This window comes from Rhineura floridana, chromosome 21 (assembly GCF_030035675.1).
Source record: "Rhineura floridana isolate rRhiFlo1 chromosome 21, rRhiFlo1.hap2, whole genome shotgun sequence".
Taxonomy (NCBI): domain Eukaryota; kingdom Metazoa; phylum Chordata; class Lepidosauria; order Squamata; family Rhineuridae; genus Rhineura; species Rhineura floridana.
Genome location: NC_084500.1, coordinates 2,930,658 through 2,950,019, shown reverse-complemented (window position 1 = coordinate 2,950,019; position 19,362 = coordinate 2,930,658). Strand labels below are relative to the sequence as shown.

Genomic DNA, 19,362 nt, shown 5'->3' with positions numbered 1-19,362 from the left:
ATTTTAGAACTTTTTTTAAAAAACACAGACAAAATTAAAGCAGAGTGATTTTAAAACCAATGCTCCTGATTTCTGAATTCCTTTCCTAGAGCAGGCGTGGGTGAATCCATTCCTCTGGGCCGGAGGATCCAACTAACTGGCACACTTTAAGGATTATTTGCATACCATTTGAAGCAGGGAAGCAGAAATTGTGCCCCTCTAGATATTGGACTACAACTCCCATCATCCCTGACCAGCGGGGCTGATGGGAGTTGAAGTCGATCAACATCTGGATGGCTCAAAGGTTCCTTACCCAAATTTAGAGGGAGGGACGAAATCTCAGAGCACCTGCTTTGCATGCAGAAGGTCCCGGGTTCAATCTCGAACGGCATCTCCAAGTAGGTCCCTGCCTGAAAACTCTGGAGAGCCACTGCTGCCGGTCAGTATAAACAATACTGAACTAGATGGTCTGTCTCCGCATAAGTCACCTTTCCATGTCAACAATGAGCATTAGCCGCCTCTTTTGTTTCTATCGCCGCCGTGTCCCCAATTATCCTCGTCTGCGTCTGTGCTGGAATTGCTTTGCAAGTTGTTTCCAAAGATGTTTCGTTGCCATACGTTTTCAAAAATATTTTGTTTCAACATGTTTTCAGTCTTCCGTTTTTAAGATCTTTTGTATTAATATAGGTTAAAGATGTTTTGGTTCCATATGTTTCTTTTGCTTTTAAAATGTTTTAAAACACTTTTTCCTTGTTGGCGTTCAGTGTTTATGTTTGCCGCCCTGGGCTCCTTCTGGGAGGAAGGGCGTGATGTAGATTTCATCAATCCATCAACCCAAGAAGTTTACGTAAGCACATGACTTGCAGACAATTAAATCTGACTTGCCTGCATGTGGGGGGACATTGCTCTAAGGAAGGAAGGTCTGGGAAAGAGCACAGTCTGAAAGCCTGGATGAGTTGCTGCCGGTCAGTGTTGACAATACTGAGCTAGATGGACCAAGGGTCCCACTCCATATAAGATAGCTTCTTATGATACTATAGGACAGCCAGTGTGGCATAGTGGTTAAGGTGTTGGACTATGACCTGGGAGACCAGGGTTCGAATCCCCACACAGCCATGAAGCTCACTGGGTGACCTTGGGCCAGTCACTGCCTCTCAGCCTCATGAAAACCCGGTTGCCATAAGTCAGAATTGACTTGAAGGCAGTACATTTACATTTTTATGATACTATTGATCCAAAATATGTCAAAGCTTTACCTGGTGGAAATGCTAGGTATGTCCAATCATTATCAGGCTGTGTGGAACAGCCCGCTCTTGGACAAGCCATACCACGGTATATCGGCCCATACATTCTAAGGGCCTGACAAAGGCTTTTCCATGGCAATCCCTCATCAGCACACCAGACCACTCAGATCCGAGTTATCGGGGGGTGGGAAGATACCATCAGAGATGCATGGTACAGCTGCTCAGCTGTAAACATAATATCAGAGCTAGTCACTGCCACCTCACTTAGGCTGCAATCTTATATATATGCACTCCCCGGGGAGAGTAAGCACACATCCACAACATGCATTTAAAGCACACGGCTTCCCCCAAAGAATCCTGGGAACTGTCGTTTGTTAAGGATGCTGGGAACTGTCACTCTGTAAACAACAGTTCCCAGGATCCTTTCGGGGGCAAGCCATAACTGTTTCAAAGCGCTGTAAAGGTGCTTGAAATGTTTGCTATGGATGCGATGTCTGTCTAAATCTGTCTAATTTGACTCAGTGAGGCTTACTTCTAAGCAGGCAGGCATGGTCCCCGAATTCATAAGAAGGTCACCAGAGGAGCAACTTTATCTGAAAGCCAGTTATAAGACCATAGGAAGAGCCTGCTGGATCAGGCCAGTGGCCCACCGAGTCCAGCATCCTGTTCTCACAGTGGCAAACCAGATGCCCATGGGAAGCCCACAAGCAGGACCTGAGCGCAAGAGCACTCTCCTCTCCTGCAGTTTCCAGCAACTGGGATTCAGGAGCATCCTGCCTCTGACTGTGGAGGCAAAGCACAGCCATCATGGCTAGCAGCCTTATCCTCCATATATTTGCCTAATCCTCTTTTAAAGCCCTTGCTTCCTTCCTTTCTTCCTTCCAAGGAGCATCCTGTGTTCCTAAATCCATAATAATAAACTCTACATGTTGCTTCTCACTTTAAAAGCAAAACAAAAAGCCCAGCATGCAACAATCAAGACAGAATGTCAAAATGCATGCATAAGAAATGCTGTTCAAACCCCGTAAAATAAATAAATCCAAGGCTTCCCAGGTGGTCCCTACAAGACAATTTCCGCTTCAAAGGGGTGTTAATCAGGAGATCCAATCAGGGCTCATGCACATCTGGCCAAATTCTGGCCCGGGCATTGGATCCCCTGATTAACGAGGGGAATTATGGGAAGACAGCACAGGATTATGGGAAGACGGCACAGGATGATGACACAACTGTCAGGATGGCAATGCCCAAGGCTGGTCACGCTCCGTATAGCCCTCGAACCCAACTGAGACGCCTACTCAAACCTTGATCAGGAACAGCAACTTCCCTGGAAAGCCTCCAGCAGAGCTTTGTGAGCAATACAGCAGTTATTTAATACCAAAAGGGTGCATTTATATATTCACGGTGCCAGGTGGCCACACAATCTCAATGCCAGGGAGGAGCAGAAACTCTCTTTATCCAAAGACACGGTCGCAGGAGGATCTATGACAACCCAGCTGCTTAGGCCCAACCCTTGCAACGGAACACGTGCTCATCACGTTGCAGGCTTCTTTTCGGCAAGCTGGTAGCGCCCAGATATTTTGGAAAATCCCTTCTGATGGTGAGCTGTAGTCCCAAACACCTGGCGGGCACTAGCCTAGGGAAGGCTTCTTTACAGTGTTCAATGAATTTTTGACCTTGCTGCAGAGGGATGGCAAAGGTCATCTAGCCCAACCCCGTGCCAACACACTATCCATTAATGCTAGGCAGACATCCAGCTTCTGTTTAAAAACTTCTCACAAAGGAGAAGAAGAACAGAAGAAGAGCCCTGCAGGATCAGGCCAGCAGCCCATCAAGTCCAGCATCCTGTTCTTACAGGTTGCCAACCAGATGCTCATGGGAAGCCCGCATGCAGGATCTGAGTTCAAGAGCACTCGCCCTTCCTGCGGTTTACAGCAACTGGTTTTCAGAAGCATCTTGCCTCCGTCTGTGGTGGCAGAGCACAGCCATCACGGCTAGTAGCCATGCGTAGCCTTTTCCTCCATAAATCTGTCTAATCCTCTTTTAAAGCCATCCCAATTGGCAGTCGCAACTTCCTCTTCCTCCATAACCTAACTATGTGTTGTGTGAAGAAGCCCTTTCTTTTATCTAGCGAACACTTTTAGATATATTTTATAATTGTTATATTCTTTTTTGTTTTGTTTTGTATTTGATTTCTTTTGTTTTCATGTCATGTATATTGTTTAGAGATTTATTGTTCAGTTATGCTTATTTAAAATGTGAATTATTGGTTTTCTTTTTTTACTAGCAATTGTACCAAGCGTGAATGTATATTGATTTTTAAGTTGTAAACCGCCCAGAGAGCTTCGGCTATGGGGCGGTACACAAGTGTAATAATAATAATAATAATAATAATAATAATAATCTGCCCTGAATCTTCCAGGATTCAGCTTCATTGGACGTCCACGAGTTCTAGTGTTATGAGAGAGGGAGAAGAGATTTTCTCTATCCACTTTCTCCATGCCATGCATAATTTTATACACTTCTATCATGTCTCCTCTGACCCGCCTTTTCTCAAAAGCCCCAAATGATGCAATCTTTCCTCATTGGAGAGTTGCTCCATCTCCTTGAGCATTCTGGTTGCCCTTTTCTGAACTTTTCCCAACTCTGCCATATCCTGTTGGAGGTGACTGTATCTTCTGAGGCAGCCTGTCCCACTGTCAAACCAAGCTCCCCCCCCCAATCAGCACGGGCAGGGGTCAGGCTTGACGGAATCTGTTGCCCTGAGACATTTGGGAACAGTGACCTCCAAGAGCATCTGTCATGAACCACCCTGTTCAGATCTTGCAAGTTCAGGTCTGTGGCTTCCTTTATGGAAACAATCCATCTCTTGTTTGGCCTTCCTCTTTTTCTACTTCCTTCTGTTTTTCCCAGCATTATTGTCTTTTCTAGTGAATCATGTCTTCTCATTTTGTGTCAAAAGCATGATAACTTCCATTTCCTCATTTTAGCTTCTAGTGATAGTTCTGTTTTAATTTGCTCTGACACCCAATTATTTGTCTTTTTCGCAGTCCACGGTATGCGCAACGCTCTCCTCCAACACCACATTTCAAAGGAGTTGATTTTTCTCTTATCCGCTTTTTTCACTGTCCAACTTTCACATCCATACATAGAGATCGGGAATGCCATGGTCTGAATGATCCTGACTTTGGTGTTCAGTGATACATCTTTGCATTTGAGGACCTTTTCTAGTTCTCTCACAGCTGCCCTCCCCAGTCTTAAGGGTGGGGAACCTTTTTCACCTGGAGGGCCGCATTCCCTTCTGGGCAGTCTTCCAAGGAAGGGCCACCTGCCAGAGGCCTAATGGGCAGAGCAATGGATGTAAATTGTACCTTTGTACAGGGAGGCTCCTTTCTACACACACTCACAAGCCTGTCTCTGTCTTCCACCCTGACAACCAAGAGGCTCTATCACAGTTCAAGGACACCATCTGACCAAGGGAAAAAACCTCAAGGACGGCACGAAGAAAGGCTGGGAAGGGGCATGGCCTAGGGACAGTTCCGAGGGCCAAACAGTGAGTCTTGGAGGGCCACCCCTCAAAGTAAGCACCAGCCTCAAAGTAAGCACTTGCTCAAATGCTGGAAACTGCTCAGTTAGAGGAACTTCGGGGCAGGTGTTGCAGGGAGAAATGGTAACAGGTTGCTCAATTTTCACAAGACAAAGTGAAACTTTAAAAACGAAAAAAAGACACCTGGCCCAACCAGACGCCTGGGATTCTTCTGATTCCAGAGCCAGGTTCAGTGCATTCTGGGACAGAAGCCAAGGCTGGGTTGCGTGGGGAGAAGCCAGTGCCCTGCCAAGTCACGGCAAGGGTTACAGTGAAGGCTGACACGCCAGGCCAAAAGTGCTCAAACCGGTAGGCCTGCTGGGACGCACTGGCCATGGCAGGCCATGCCTGAATGTCCCCCATGACTGGAAGCAACGCTGATGAGCCAAAGGGTGGTAGCGCCCTTCAAAAGAGCTTACACCCTGGCAAGATGCAAGGCCCTAAGCAAACACTTGAGGCTGCACCTTGCTCTCAGGTGTTGGAAAAGTAGAAGGACCTGTAGCCAAGCGTATTATGTAACAAGGGGAGGGGAGAAGAGTTGCCAAGGATCTGGGGCTCAAACCAGGACGGCGCAGTCAAGAGACACAGCTGGCAGGTGGGTCACGACCTGGAGGAGACTACTTCAAATTGGGTGCACAGGAGAACAAGAAATCACCAGGACTATAACGTTCCTTTGGAAACTCGGAACTTCCAGGCTGGGGGTGGTTAGGGGGCTCCAGATTATGGAAGCTCTACAGTTCACATCAAAGGTGTCATCTGCCCGCCTGCAACACGTCAGCTTGGAAGCAGGCAAGGTCGCACTTTCGCTCACTCTCTTTTGTGACTGTACTGCTTTGGAAGGCTACATAGAGCCAGAAGGGGTCTAAAATTGGGGGGCTTCTGATTTTCATTAACACCCCCTACCCCTTTTACTTGTTTTATGTGGATGGGGGGGCACCTCCAGATAGTTCCTAGACCTGACAATGAATCATAAAGGCCTAAGAAGCGCCTGGCTGCTAGATCATACCAGTCGCCCATCGACTCCAGTAACCTGTTCTCACTGTGACCACCCAAGACGTCTACAGAAAGCCGGCAAGCAGGACCCGAGCATAACAACGTTCATACTCCTTAGTGACTGAACTTCAGAGCAATCCCCAGCCGCTGACACTCAGAGGCTCCCTGCTTCCAATACCAGGGACAGCTTATATCCTCAGTTCACCCACAACCATGCTTAGAGAGGCATGGGGAGATAAAGTTTTCCATCAGGACTTCCAAGTAAAGCAAGGGTGAAAGGCATTTGTGCGATGCAGCCCAAAAGCTGTTGACACTTCAGAAAACACCACAAAACACACACACACCAGGAGACCAGGCGCCATTAGTAAAAAGCTTCCTTTTTGTCCCCATAAAATAACCAGGATTCTGGGCACCACTAGTTAAAAGCTTCCTTTTCATCACCGCAAAACAACCAGGACTCTGGGCGCCATTAGTTAAAAGCTTCCTTTTCGTCACCCTGAATTCCAAAGCAGCACTTCCTTGTTATCCACTGCCCAGGAAAATGACCGAGTTTCCTTGGCTCACACACCACTGTGCTTCTGCAAAAGGACCCAGGAGTCCAAGTTCCACAAGCCACACATCAGGCATTTCTCAGAATCCTGGCTCTGTTTATCTCTGCTTTCTTTTCAGGGTACGTGACCTCTCTATGTGCGGCTTCACAGACTATTCTGGCAAGATATACACATCTCCTGGATCTGAGCACCTGCCAAGGCCAGGGTCCAGTAAAAGACCGCAATACAACTGTAGCTCTCCCAGACGTTGCTGGGCTCTAACTCCCGTCAGCAGCCCCAGTCAAAGATGATGGGAGTCTGACACCATCTGAGCGCCACACGTTCCCCACCACCATCCCTGATGGAGGATTTAACATGCCTGCACGTGGATTTGATTTTAAACCGGGTTATTTTGTAAAAGGAGATACACTAAAGATAGCTGATGCTTAAAAGAGAAGTTGAGGCTGCAATCCTAGATACACTTACCTAGGAGTAAGCCTCACTGAACTCCCTAGGGCTTACTTCTGAGCAGTAGACATATATAGGATTGCAATGGTAAAAATCTGGTGTTGTTCGAAGACTTTGATTTTTAGCCATCATGGTCAGGAGTCCCGGCTCCACAAAGTCACTCCTTGTTTCTCAGAGAACTCAGATGCCCTGCTACTGCTGCAAAGAAACTAAAATACTAAATCTGAAGTCCCAGATTTAGTAAACACGCCCATTTATATATATGTGACCTTAAAAGAAAATCACACACGCATCCCCGCACAGAACCCAGGCATCAAAGTCTCTTCCCCATTCAAGCATGTACGAACCTAAACTTTCTTGTTTCCTACTTCAAAGGACCCAGGAGTCCGGCCCCTACTCTCTCCCCCCTTAAAGGAAAAGGGACCCAGGAGTCCGGCTCCTACTCTCCCCCCTTTTAAAAAGCAAAAGGGACCCAGGAGTCCGGCCCCTACTCTCTCCCCCCCCTCAAAGGAATAGGGACCCAGGAGTCCGGCCCTTATCCCCCCCTCCCTTTAAAAAGCAGAGTCCGGCCTCTGTTTCACGTTTCCTCCCCTCTCGTCCGGGCCCCTTCCCGGCGCCACTCACCGCGGAGACCCCTCTCGAAAGCGGCACGGGCGACGGCAGCCGACAACAGCTGAGCGGAGCTGGACCTCCCTCTCCGCGCCCTGGAAGGAGAGAGAGAGAGAGAGAGAGAGAGAAGGGGCGGGGCCAGGGGCGGGGCCAGGAGAGCAGGCAGGAATCTAACACTGCTGCAACGCCGGGGGGGACAGGAGGCCCCTCCTGCCAGGCTCCCCGCGCCCAAGAGTCGCCGTGGCGCCTTCACTCCCTCTCCCCTCGTCTTCGTTCATGGCAAGGCAGGCCGTTCCAACGCCCCTCTTTCTTTCTTTCTTTCTTTCTTTTTTTCTTTCTTTCTTTCTTTCTTTCTTTCTCTGCCTCCCCCGTTACGAGCGCCTAATGGTACATCCCAGCCGGCTCACAGTCGAAAGGAGGCGGCGACCGTTGACGGGCCAGCGCATGCGCAGTAGAGGAGGAGGTGGAGGATTTCCCCCCTCCCCCCGGAGGCGATTGCAAGTAGCCAGAAAATACAAGCTTTATTTTATGTTGAAAGTGATCAATGTGCCCTCTTTTTTTTTCGTGTTTGCAACAAAAGCGACAACTGTAGAAAATACTCTATACAAACAAGCTATAAATTATAGCATCATTTTTTAAAAAACAGGAACAAATAGGGTGCTTGTAAGTCTTCCGCTGTTTCCAAAAAGGGGCAGGATCGTGTCGTGGTTAGCGTGTCGGCCTGGGACCTGGGAGAATCCAGGGTTCAAATCCCTGCTGGCCATGAAGTTCCCTGGGTGTGACCTTGGGCCAGCCACAGTCTGCCGGCCTAACCTACCTCACAGGGTTGTTGTGAGGATAAATTTGGGAGGGAGAGAACCATGTTTGTGGGCCAGCTTGGCGGAAAGGTGAGATATAAATGGAATAATAAAATAAAATAAATAGCAGAAAGTAATACAACACATGTACCAAACGGCCCAGCATGGTCTGGTCAAAAGCTTTGCAATGCAGAGGGTTCAATGGCATCTCCAGGTAGGGGTGGCAATATCCCCCGTCTGAAACTCTGGAGAGCTGCTGTCAGTCAGTGTGGACAATACTGAGCTGGATGGATGGAGCCAATGAGTCTGACTTGGCATAAAGCACCTTCCATTGTTGTTGTTGTTATGTGATTTCAAGTCGATCACGACTTATGGCGACCCTATGAATCAGCGACCTCCAAGAGCATCTGTCGTGAACCACCCTGTTCAGATCATGTACGTTCAGGTCTGTCGCTTCCTTTATGGAATCAATCCATCTCTTGTTTGGCCTTCCTCTTTTTCTACTCCCTTCTCTTTTTCCCAGCTTTATTGTCTTTTCTAGTGAATAAAAGGCACCTTCCTATGTCCCTATTTTATTATTATTATTATTATTATTATTATTATTATTATTATTATTATTATTATTATTATTACTATTACTATAATAACCTGGGGAAAGGTGGCAATTAGAGGGGTTGACTTCTGAGGAAAACAAGGAGAGAGGATGGGGTTGCAAAACCCAGTTGACCACATCCGCTTGACGCCAGACCCATGGTTAAAAAGTTAAGCCACAGGGGTGATAAATAGGGAGATGATCCCTGGCTCTTCACAGGACCAGTGGCTCAATAAGCAGGGAAATTACTGCAACAAAGGTTCGTCTTTATATGTTGTTATGCAATTGTAGAAGATTGTCTGCTCATAGTACACGTAACATAATTTTTAATTATTAATCATCGCCATCATTATTGCATAGACCCATCATCGTGTGAGGTGTTTGACAGCCCTGTGGCGGCCCAGCCAGGACTCTTGAACCACGCAGCAAGGGTCAGCAAAAGCAATCCTAAGAGTGATTCAGATGCCCCTACGGAAAACTCCTTGTTTCTAGCATGCCCCTGAGGTCTCTTTTTCCTCCCTTTTTCCTGTTCCGCTGCATTCCCCTCTTTTTCCTCTTTTGGCTCGGCAGAGTACCAATCAAAACTAAATTATAAAAACTACACCAACAGGTCTCTGCCCCAAAGCACTTACAGTCCAAAAACGTACATAGGCGTTTAAATAATAATAACGAAGGAAGGAAGAAATGACGACCCTTTAGTGGACTACAATTCCCATCATCCCCTGACCATTCGCCATGGGGGATGCTGGGGGCTGGCATCCAAAATCAGCTGGAGAATGGCCACTGATTCCACACCCCTGGACTAATTATTTTATCTTATTATTACATCTGTGTCCCACTTTTCCTTCAAGCAGCATAGAAAACATGTTTCCTCCCCTCCCGAGTTTATGCTCACAACAACACTGCAAGGTAGGTTAGGCTGAGAGTCAGCGATTGGCTGGCCCAAGTTCACCCTGCGAGCTTTCTGGCTGAGAGGGAATTTGAACCCTGGTCCTAGTCCAGCACTCTAACCACTACCCCACACTGGCTGTTAGTAATGGAACCCACACACATAATTTGTATTTTACAACTTTTCATCATTTTTTCAATATTTCTTTACCCAGGCATTTCAGTGTGCACAGTTCCTCTCTCTGTTTTCTCATTTTCACCTTCTGTCTTTTATTCTGGTTGCTCATGTTAGTGGTCCATTGTGCTACACTGGATTTTAATATCTATACCAGAGTTGGAGGACATCTCTGTACCTCCAGATGTTGCTGGCCTCTAACTCCAGTCACCACTGACCATGCTGGCTGGGACTGATGTCCAACAACACAGAATCTTAGAACAGTAGAGTTGGAAGGGGTCTGTAAGGCCATCTAGTCCACCCCTGCTCAATGCAGGAATCCAGCTTAAAAAAATCTCCAACAGGTGGCTGTCCAGCTGCCTCTTGAATGCCTTCAGGGTTGGAGAGCCCACCACCGCCTTAGGTCATTGGTTCCACTGTTGCACCATTCTAACAGTTAGGAGGTTTTTCCTGATGTTCAGCTGAAATCTGGCTTCCTGTAAGCTGAGCCTATTATTCCATGTCCTGCACTCTGGGACAAGATGAGGCCTAACCAGTGTCGAATAGAGGGGAACTAGTACTTCACATGATTTGGAAACTATACTTCTGTTAATGCAGCCTTAAATAGCATTTGCCTTTTTTGCAGCCACATCACACTGTTGGCTCATATTCAGCTTGTGATCATCGACAATCCCAAGATCCTTCTCGAACGTAGTATTGCTGAGCCAAGTATCCCCCATCTTGTAACCGTGCACTTGGTTTCTTTTACCTAGGTGTAGGTTTGCACTTATCCCTATTTAATTTCATCCTGTAAAGAGTCCCACCCTCTCCTGACCTATGCAGTTGTATCCCGCCCTGATGTAGGGCAGCACAAAAGTGTTGTAAATCCATAAATACTGATGTATTAATAAATTACACAGGGGCCATTGAGATACCTGGTTGGAGGTCCCAGGCTGCGCCCAGGAAAGCCAGCAAATCTAGTTCACAGAAAACGAAGAGTTTTAGATGTTCTTCTGCCTTGGTACAAATGAATCCCAGTGTGATCCAGTTTTGTACCTGGAATAATTTTTTAATATGTTTTTAACCCTTTTTTAAAAGATGTTTTAAAAGCTTTTTTAAAAAAATGTTTTTAACGTTGTTTTGTTTTAATGTATTTTAAGGTCTGTTTTTATGATGTTTTAAAGTGTTTTTAGTGATTCTGTTTGCCGCCCTGGGCTCCTGCTGGGAGGAAAGGCGGGATATACATCAAATTGTTATTGTTATGTGCCTTCAAGTCGATTACGACTTATGGTGACCCTATGAATCGGTGACCTCCAAGAGCATCTGTTATAAACCACCCTGTTCAGATCTTGTAGGTTCATGTTTGTGGCTTCCTTGATGGAATCAATCCATCTCTTGTTTGGCCTTCCTCTTTTTCTACTCCCTTCTGTTTTCCCCAGCATTATTGTCTTTTCATAGTAAATAAATAAATAAATAATTCTATCTAAAGGCACTTCTGTGGCAACGGCTGCTGTTTCTGCAGGTGTGCAATAACGGGGGGCAGGTTATCACTAGTAATATCTTCACAGTGTCAAAACATGCCGCCCTGGGCTCCTACTGGGAGGAAGGGCGGGATATCAATCTAATTTTAAAAAAAACCGTAAGAGCCCTACAGCTGGATTAGGCTAGTGGCCCATCTAGACCAACATCCTCACAGTGGCCAACCAGCTGCCCACAATGGGATGCCCAAAAGCAGGACCTGAGCACAACAGCAACTCTCCCCTCCCACAGCCAGTGGTGCAGACATCCAGGGTCTCCGGGGGTCTTAGACCCCTTACTTTTGGAGGAGCAGGGGATGTCTCCAGCATCCTATGAGCCAATCAGCATGAAAGGAGAGTGTGTTGGCCACTGAGAAGAGTCTTCTAACATGTTTCCATGTCCTTTCCTGCTGACTGGAGCCAGTCAGAGTGAAAGGAGGTGAGTCAGCCACTGAGAAGACTCTTTTCAGTAGCTAAGACTCTCCTCTTTCTTGCTTATTGGCTCCTAGGTCTGTTGCTGTGGGAGAAGGCATGAACAAGGATTTCATTCTCAACCCAGCAGCAAAAAAAGAGGGAGTGATGTGGCTGTGACTATCATGAAGAGACCCTGCACTTGTGAATTTGCCACTATGCTACTGCCCGTGGCTTCCAGCAACAGGTATCCAGAAGCATGCTATCATGGCTAGTAGCCGCTGGTAGCCTTATTATCATCCATGAATTTGTCTAAACCTTTTTTTAAAGCCATCCAAGTTTATTATAATTATCACCTGGTCCAACATCAATACAAGGCCAAGATCGGTAGCCAGGGGACACCTGCCGATGGCATGGGTATATAATTTGGGGCAATCCGTAGCCTCCTTTGGGTGTGGAGGGGTTCCAAATCCCACTGTACCTATGACTCAAATATGTAAGTAGAAGTTGCAAATGTTGCATCCGTACCTGAACGGCAACCCCATCGCTTCAAATTGGAGTAAACAATTATCTCCCAGAGGGAAAAAATAGAAAGCAGAGCAGGGAGGGGAATCAGCAATGAAATAATTGCTTGCGTTTAGGGTGATTTGTCTCTCCCTTTCATGCGATTGGCTCCAAGGGGCCTCTGTTGTAGTGGAGCGTGGACTCGGAGATGACACGGAGCACAAGGAAGATGAGGAGAAATGGGAAAGGCGGCGTGGCTGTGAGTGGGCATGGTGCGACCATCATGAAGCGGCACCTCAGGAAGTTGTACAGCCAGCCCGTGGTGGCGGCCGGGGGGCATGTTGGCTGGGAGAGTGGCTGCCGCTCTGCGATCCGCGACAGCTGCACCCTCCCAACCCTAGCAGCAGGGGCCCCTCTCAACATCAGGGGCCCTCGGCTAGTGCCCAGTGTGACCATCCGCTGGTGCCAAGCCTGATATTACTGCTCCTATGGAACTCATTGAGACTTACAGTCAGAAAACATCCATCAGGTAGGGTTGTAAAGCTACAATCATACAAAACTAACTGATAACAAGTTGGTCCATGTAGCCAATGTGTCTCTCCTATAACAAAAGCATAAGGACCGCCCTGGGCTCCTACTGGGAGGAAAGGCGGGATATAAATCTAATAAATAATAATAATAATAATAAATAACATATGAACAGCCTGCTGCCCATTGAGTCAAGCATCTTATTCTCATCATGGCCAAGCAGTTGCCTCTCCCCCTCAAGTGCAAACAGCCCTCTCCCCTTCAGCGAGTCCCAGCAACTGCTTTTATCGTGCTTTATTGTACGCCGCCTAGAGTGGCCATTGGCTAGATAGGCGGCCTATAAATTAAAGTTTATTATTATTATTATTATTATTTATTAACTGGTATTCGTCAGACACAAAAATGTGTTTATTTGGAGAAATTGGCACCCAAACGCTGAAGAATTCTCATGGAGATTTAAAAAAAAATATCTCAGATTGGTGCAAAAATGAGGAGAGCTGAATTTGAAACCGGACAAATGAGAGGACCGGAATGGACCAACCTGAATTTTAGCCCACTTCCTTGGGGGGGGGGGGACCCTGCTGAAATCAACTATAACCAGGTTTAGGAGTGAGATGTAACAGGGTGGGGAAGAGCGTCACTCACGTACATGTTCAGAAGTTGTAAACAGAAAGTTCTTCCAACGAATCCCAGTGAATGGTCTTTCTTGTGCAATCCAGATTATGTAAGGCTGTAAAGTCCACGGGGAAAAGCAACGCCAGATGAATGATGGGCCTTTTCTTGTGAGCTACTCTCTCCCCTTTGCCCTGGTTCTTGATGCACAGCTCTGCCCCTTATTTATCCTAAGGCGCAGCCTGCCAGGTTCAGCCAGTGGCAAAGGTCAGCTGTGGAAAGGGGTGGAGGGATGGGGGAGGAGAGGGAAATCTGATTGGGTGGCACAGCTCGCCTTGGCCCAAGGGGAGGAGGCTCTCAAAAGGTGACAAACTCTTCGATGGCTTGCCAAAAAAACACCCCAACAACAACCCTCAACTCCCCAAAGAGTGCGCTTCCCTTTTCTGGCATTGTGTGCATTTGGCACGCTGCCTTTCCAAAACAGAAAGAAAGAAGGAGATCCTTTTTTCTCTCTCTGAGCAAACATTTCTACAATTATGCAATTCGCTTCTAAAGAGCATTCACTGAAAACTGTACAGTGAAGGGGAAATGTACTAGCACTTATTGCTAACCTGGTGCCCTCGAGATGATTTAGACCAGCTTTTCCCAACCTTTGGGTCCCCAGATGTTGCTGGACTACAGTTCCCATAAATCTTGACTATCGGCCATTCATTCATTCATTGGCGATCACTCATGGCCAAGTGAGATTGTCTTCCAAGATAAGGTCTTTGCTTGGAAGACGCCTGTGGGTGAATTTGTTTTATGTGGGGAGATTGGCGCACAATGATCAACACACAATCTTGACAGAAAAAGGCTTTGATCCAATGGCATGGATACCACGACGATTACTTTTTTTGAACTACAACTCCCATCAGCCCAATCCAGTGGCCATGCTGGCTGGGGCTGATGGGAGTTGTAGTTCAAAAAAGTAACTTTCCCAAGCTCTGCCTAATCTTCTTTTAAAGCCCTTCAGGTTGGTGGTTTTCCCCTCACAGAGCTACACATTCCTTGCACCCTTAGTAAACTACAGTTCCCATTATTCTTTGGGGGCGTCCTGTGCTGTAAATGTCCATTGGATATGCTTTAAATGTATGGTGTGGACCTACATGGGAGGAAGGTATGATTCATTCATTCATTCATTTTAAAAGATTTTAATTTATTTTAAAAGATTTCTATACCGCCTCCCGCATCAAGTCTGGAAGCAGAGCTTGGAAAAGTTACTTTTTTGAACTACAACTCCCATCAGCCCCAGCCAGCGTGGCCAGTGGATTGGGCTGATGGGAGTTGTAGTTCAAAAAAGTAACTTTTCCAAGCTCTGTCTGGAACTGGTGTACAACAATATTAAAATACATACAGAAAGCTTTGGCTATGGGGCGGTATACAAGTGTAATAAATAAATAAATACCACAACATTAGCATACAGGAAGGAAAAGAAAAACTAAGGCAGATCTGAAATTATAATATCCTGAGATCAAGCACCAGCGAAGGGTTGGAAGCACAAAATATGATAGATTGAGATCTACTGGTGGATCCCTGGGTGATTTCAAGTAGATCACCAAAGATTTCCGATTCCCATTTATTTAACAATGGCAACAACCAAATATTTCCCCTTAAAATTATCCGGCAGAAATGAAAGCTGGACAGTGGCAACCAGACAAGGACTGTTTGTGCTGTAGCAAATAATGGCATTTGGTTAGTGCAAGGACTGGGGAGAATTTTTATTCAGTTCGCAGTTAAAGCTGAATTGATGAAATCTACACTTTCCAAAACACGGCCATCCTTCGAAATTCACACATATCCAAATTTTGCAATGCAGCTCTCCAACCAGAGTTTACAAAAATGCATCTTTTTAAGGGGAAGCATGTCTGAAAATAAATATGGGAGTGAAATTAGCATGCAAAGATGTATTGCATTAGGAGAATTGCCTGCCAAATGTGTACCTTAGTTCACTTGCCTTCACACTTGGGTCCCCAGATGTTGATGGACTACAATTCCCATCATCCCTGACCACTGACCATGCTGTCTGGGGATGATGGGAGTTGTAGTCCAACAACGTCTGGGGATCCAAGGTTGAAGACCAGTGCCTTAGCCAAAACTGCATACAAAAAAAGTGTTTGTTAGGAGAAATGCACATTAAAATGCTGAAGGATATTCATGAGGGTTCTTTTTTTTTTTTAAAGCAAATTGGTGCAGAAATGCGGAGAACTGAATTTAAGATTCCAAAAATGAGAACTGAAATCAACAGATCCTCTCTGCTCCCTGCATGTCCCCTTGAGCCCCCTAAATTATTTTGTTTATTATTTATCGTTTGTTAAATTTCTTCTCCGCCCTTCCTCCCAGGAGGACCACAGGGGGGCAAACAAACTGCAAAACACTAAAAACGTCCTTAAAACATCTTAAAAACAATGATCAATAAGCATAAAATGCAGAGAGAAGACTTGTTCTGGTTCAGGATTCTCTGTGCAAGTGCTACACGCCGGCTGCTGCAGGAGGACTTCTGGCTGAAGAGATCTTCTTTTCTACTAGAACCTTGAGCAGGGGTGTAGTCATCCAGGGTGTCAGGTCCCAGCCCGGGGAGTCCTCATCAGATGAGTCCCCATCGGAGGGAGACCAGGAGGCTCCGGTCTTGGACCCAGCCCTGACTCAGGCTTCATCTCCGGCTCTGCCTCTCTCATAATACTAGAACTCGTGGACATTCAAAGAAGCTGAATGTTGGAAGATTCAGGACAGACAAAAGGAAGTACTTCTTTACTCAGCGCATAGTTAAACTATGGAATTTGCTCCCACAAGACCCAGTCATGGCCACCAGCTTGGATGGCTTTAAAAGAAGATTAGACAAATTCATGGAGGACAGGGCTATCGATGGCTACTAGCCATGATGGCTGTGCTGTGCCACCCTAGTCAGAGGCAGCATGCTTCTGAAAACCAGTTGCCGGAAGCTTCAGGAGGGGAGAGTGTCCTTCCACTCGGGTCCTGCTTGGGGGCTTCCCCCAGGCACCTGGTTGGCCACTTTGAGAACAGGATGCTGGACTGGATGGTCCACTGGCCTGATCCAGCAGGCTCTTCTTATGTTCTGATGTTCTTCTGACGGGCCAGAATCCTATGACGAGGCCCAGGGTGGGCTGTTTGCACCCGGGGCAAGTTTGGCCTCTGACATTGAACAGCCCCCAAGCCCAAGGGAAAGGCATCACCTCCGACACCAGATGGAGAGCCGACCCATCTGGAAGAGTGCCCAACTACAGGCCCGGACTCCTCAGGAGTAAAGGTCTGGCTCCAGATGGTCAATGGAAGACAGCTGAGGTCTGGTGCCAGCAGCTCCCACATAAAAAAACCCAGTGCTGGCCTGGAAGGGCTGTTGGAACAATGTCTATGTGCTGGCTCTGTACCTGTCCTGGCTAAAGATTACCTGTGGCTTCTGGACCTGTTCTTTACCTGTGTGGCTTGCAGACTGCTTGGACCCTGGTCCTGGCCTGATCCCCTTGGTTTTGAGGTAGACTCTGACTTTGGACTGACTCTGGATGCTGCTTCTGTGCTACCCTCACTTCTATTTCTCCTGGGGAGTCTCTTGCTTCCTTAAGGAGCCTGGTGAGAACAGGACATGGGGGGGGGTCCTCAGCTCCTTACTTTTTGGGGAGCTGGGTCTCTATGTCTCCAGCATCCTCTGAGCCAAATGGCATGAAAGGGGAGTGTGTTAGCCACTGAAAAGAATCTTCTAACATGCTTCCTTGTCCTTTCCTGCTGATTGGAGCTGGTCGGAGCAAAAGGAACTGAGTCAGCCACTGAGAAGATTCTTCTCAGTAGCTAACACTCTTCCCTTTTGTGCTGACTGGCTGCTAGGGACATCTGATGTTGTGGGAGAAGGCATTAAGAAGGATCTCATTCTCAACTCAGCCGCAAAAAAAAAAAGGTGGGAGAGGGTATGGCTGTGACAATCATGAAGGGACCCTGCACTTCTGATCTTGTCAGTACTGACCTTGAGGTCTACTAACTGAAGCCAGGTGCAGTGTACCCCCAAACAGCAGGGACTTAACCATCTGGTTGTTACACAGAGGAGGGCCAGGATCTTTTCTTGATCCTCCCTGAGTGCAGGACATGGAATAATGGGCTTAAGTAACAGGAAGCCATATTTCAGCTGAACATTAGGAAAAACTTCCTAACTGTTAGAGCGGTACAACAATGGAACCAATGACTGAGGGAGGTGGTGGGCTCTCCAATGCTGGAAGCATTCAAGAAGCAGCTGGACAGCTACCTGTTGGGTACGTTTTAACTTGGATTCCTGCATCGAACATGAGGTTGGACTAGATGACCTTACAGGTCATTTCCAACTCTCTTCTCTTATGGCCTTGTAGCCCTGATGGCTTTGGCCACTAACTTTTTATATGCAAATATGCACTTAGAGTTAAGCAATGTGCTCAGCCTAGGAATTTGTTATCAGTACCAGTAGTTATCTTGCAGTCCTGTTGCACAAAAAACAACTCCTAGTTTCCCACCCCAAACTTCTGTAATCTCGGCACCACAATTTAGATTTGGGGGAGGAGGGGGGAGAAAGCCTTTTTGTCACTGCTACTGACAAATCCTTGGTAACCTACTACAGATCTGTCCACTGTCCACTAAATCCCTGCATGAGTAGAATAGGAAACTGAAATAGCTATTAAAAAAGAGAGCACAATATAGGTTCTTCCTAGCTACATTCAGTATATAAGCATTCATTAGCTGTCACTAGAAATTGCTGAGAATTTCAATTCAGTTCGCATTTCAAGCGGAATCTATCAAATTCACAATTTCCAAAATATGAGAACTGAAACACAGCCATCCTTCAAATTTTGCTCTTTTCTGAATTTTGCAATGTAGGGTGCCAACCAATGTTTACGCAAACGCGTACATTAGGGGGAAGTGCGTGTAAAAATTAATGAATGAAGATAACATACAAAAATGTGCATTATATGATGAGCTATGTGTACGTTCGTAAAAACTGCCTATAAAAATGAGTTGTTGCGCACCACCCCAATCTCAGAGTGGTGAGAGATCATCAGGGGGCCCCTGCGCTTGCCCAGGGTTTGGTTTCCTTGGAAAGAAGGCCGGCAGAGTCTATGGTGTCTTCATGAAATATGGTTTGTTTATTTACACACATTCCAACCTGAGCTTAAGATGGAGGGGTTCAAAGCATCAGCAGTCAGGTAGATCTTGCTTTTCCATCAGGCTTACAAGAGGCACCTGAAAGCCATGGTGCAGGGAGCCAGCCTTTCCTCAACACAAGTGTGGGGGGGCTCTCCTGAAGAGTTTCAACAACAACAGGATCTCCCTGGACCATTCACCAGTCAATGGACACTTAACAGACCCAGTAGCCCACTGGCCACTCTATTAGATTAACAAAAGAGACTCATCTGACCAGCAGAGCAGGTTTCTCAGCTGCAGAGCCCACCTCCAGGTACAGGGTACCAAATCAGAGGCTGGAAGGGGACTCATAGAAATCATCTGTCTGAACCCCCAAATCCATAGCAGTATTTATTGGGAGAAATTTTCACGAAAGTGCTGGAGAGTTTTCATGAGGGGCAAAAAAATCCCAAATTGCTGGAGAAATGTGGAGAACTGAATTTAATATTGGGGAAAATGAGAGGCTGACATCTGAAATGGGCATAGCCTTCTGTCCCATAGATAGATAGATATATAAGATAGATATCTGTCATCACCTTGATCAAGCAGCTGGCAACCTTCCTCTCTTTATGGAACACTGATTTTAATCTTGCCATGGAACCCAACTGCGTATTGCTGAAGATTCATATCCCAGGATGACATTCCCCAAGCTTTTGTGCTGAAGGACGTTACTGCGGCAAGACAAGTGGTGTCCAAACATGTCAGAAAGGAAGTGGATTCATAGCAGCCCAAGCCAGCATCCATGAACAAGCATCTCAGC

The 19,362-nt window shown here is 46.6% G+C and overlaps 1 protein-coding gene across 3 annotated transcripts in view; it reads right to left on the bottom strand.

The window, feature by feature from the left end:
- The window catches only part of LOC133374464 (NADPH--cytochrome P450 reductase), a 55,537-nt gene extending 48,008 nt beyond the window's left edge, over positions 1 to 7,529 (bottom strand). The window contains exon 1 of one of the 3 annotated variants that reach the window (XM_061605467.1): positions 7,422 to 7,529. The gene's annotated coding sequence lies outside the window, so the exon portion shown is untranslated. The remainder of the gene's footprint in view (positions 1 to 7,421) is intronic. The other 2 variants (XM_061605465.1, XM_061605466.1) reach the window with 2 other exon arrangements.
- Positions 7,530 to 19,362: the final 11,833 nt, after the last annotated feature.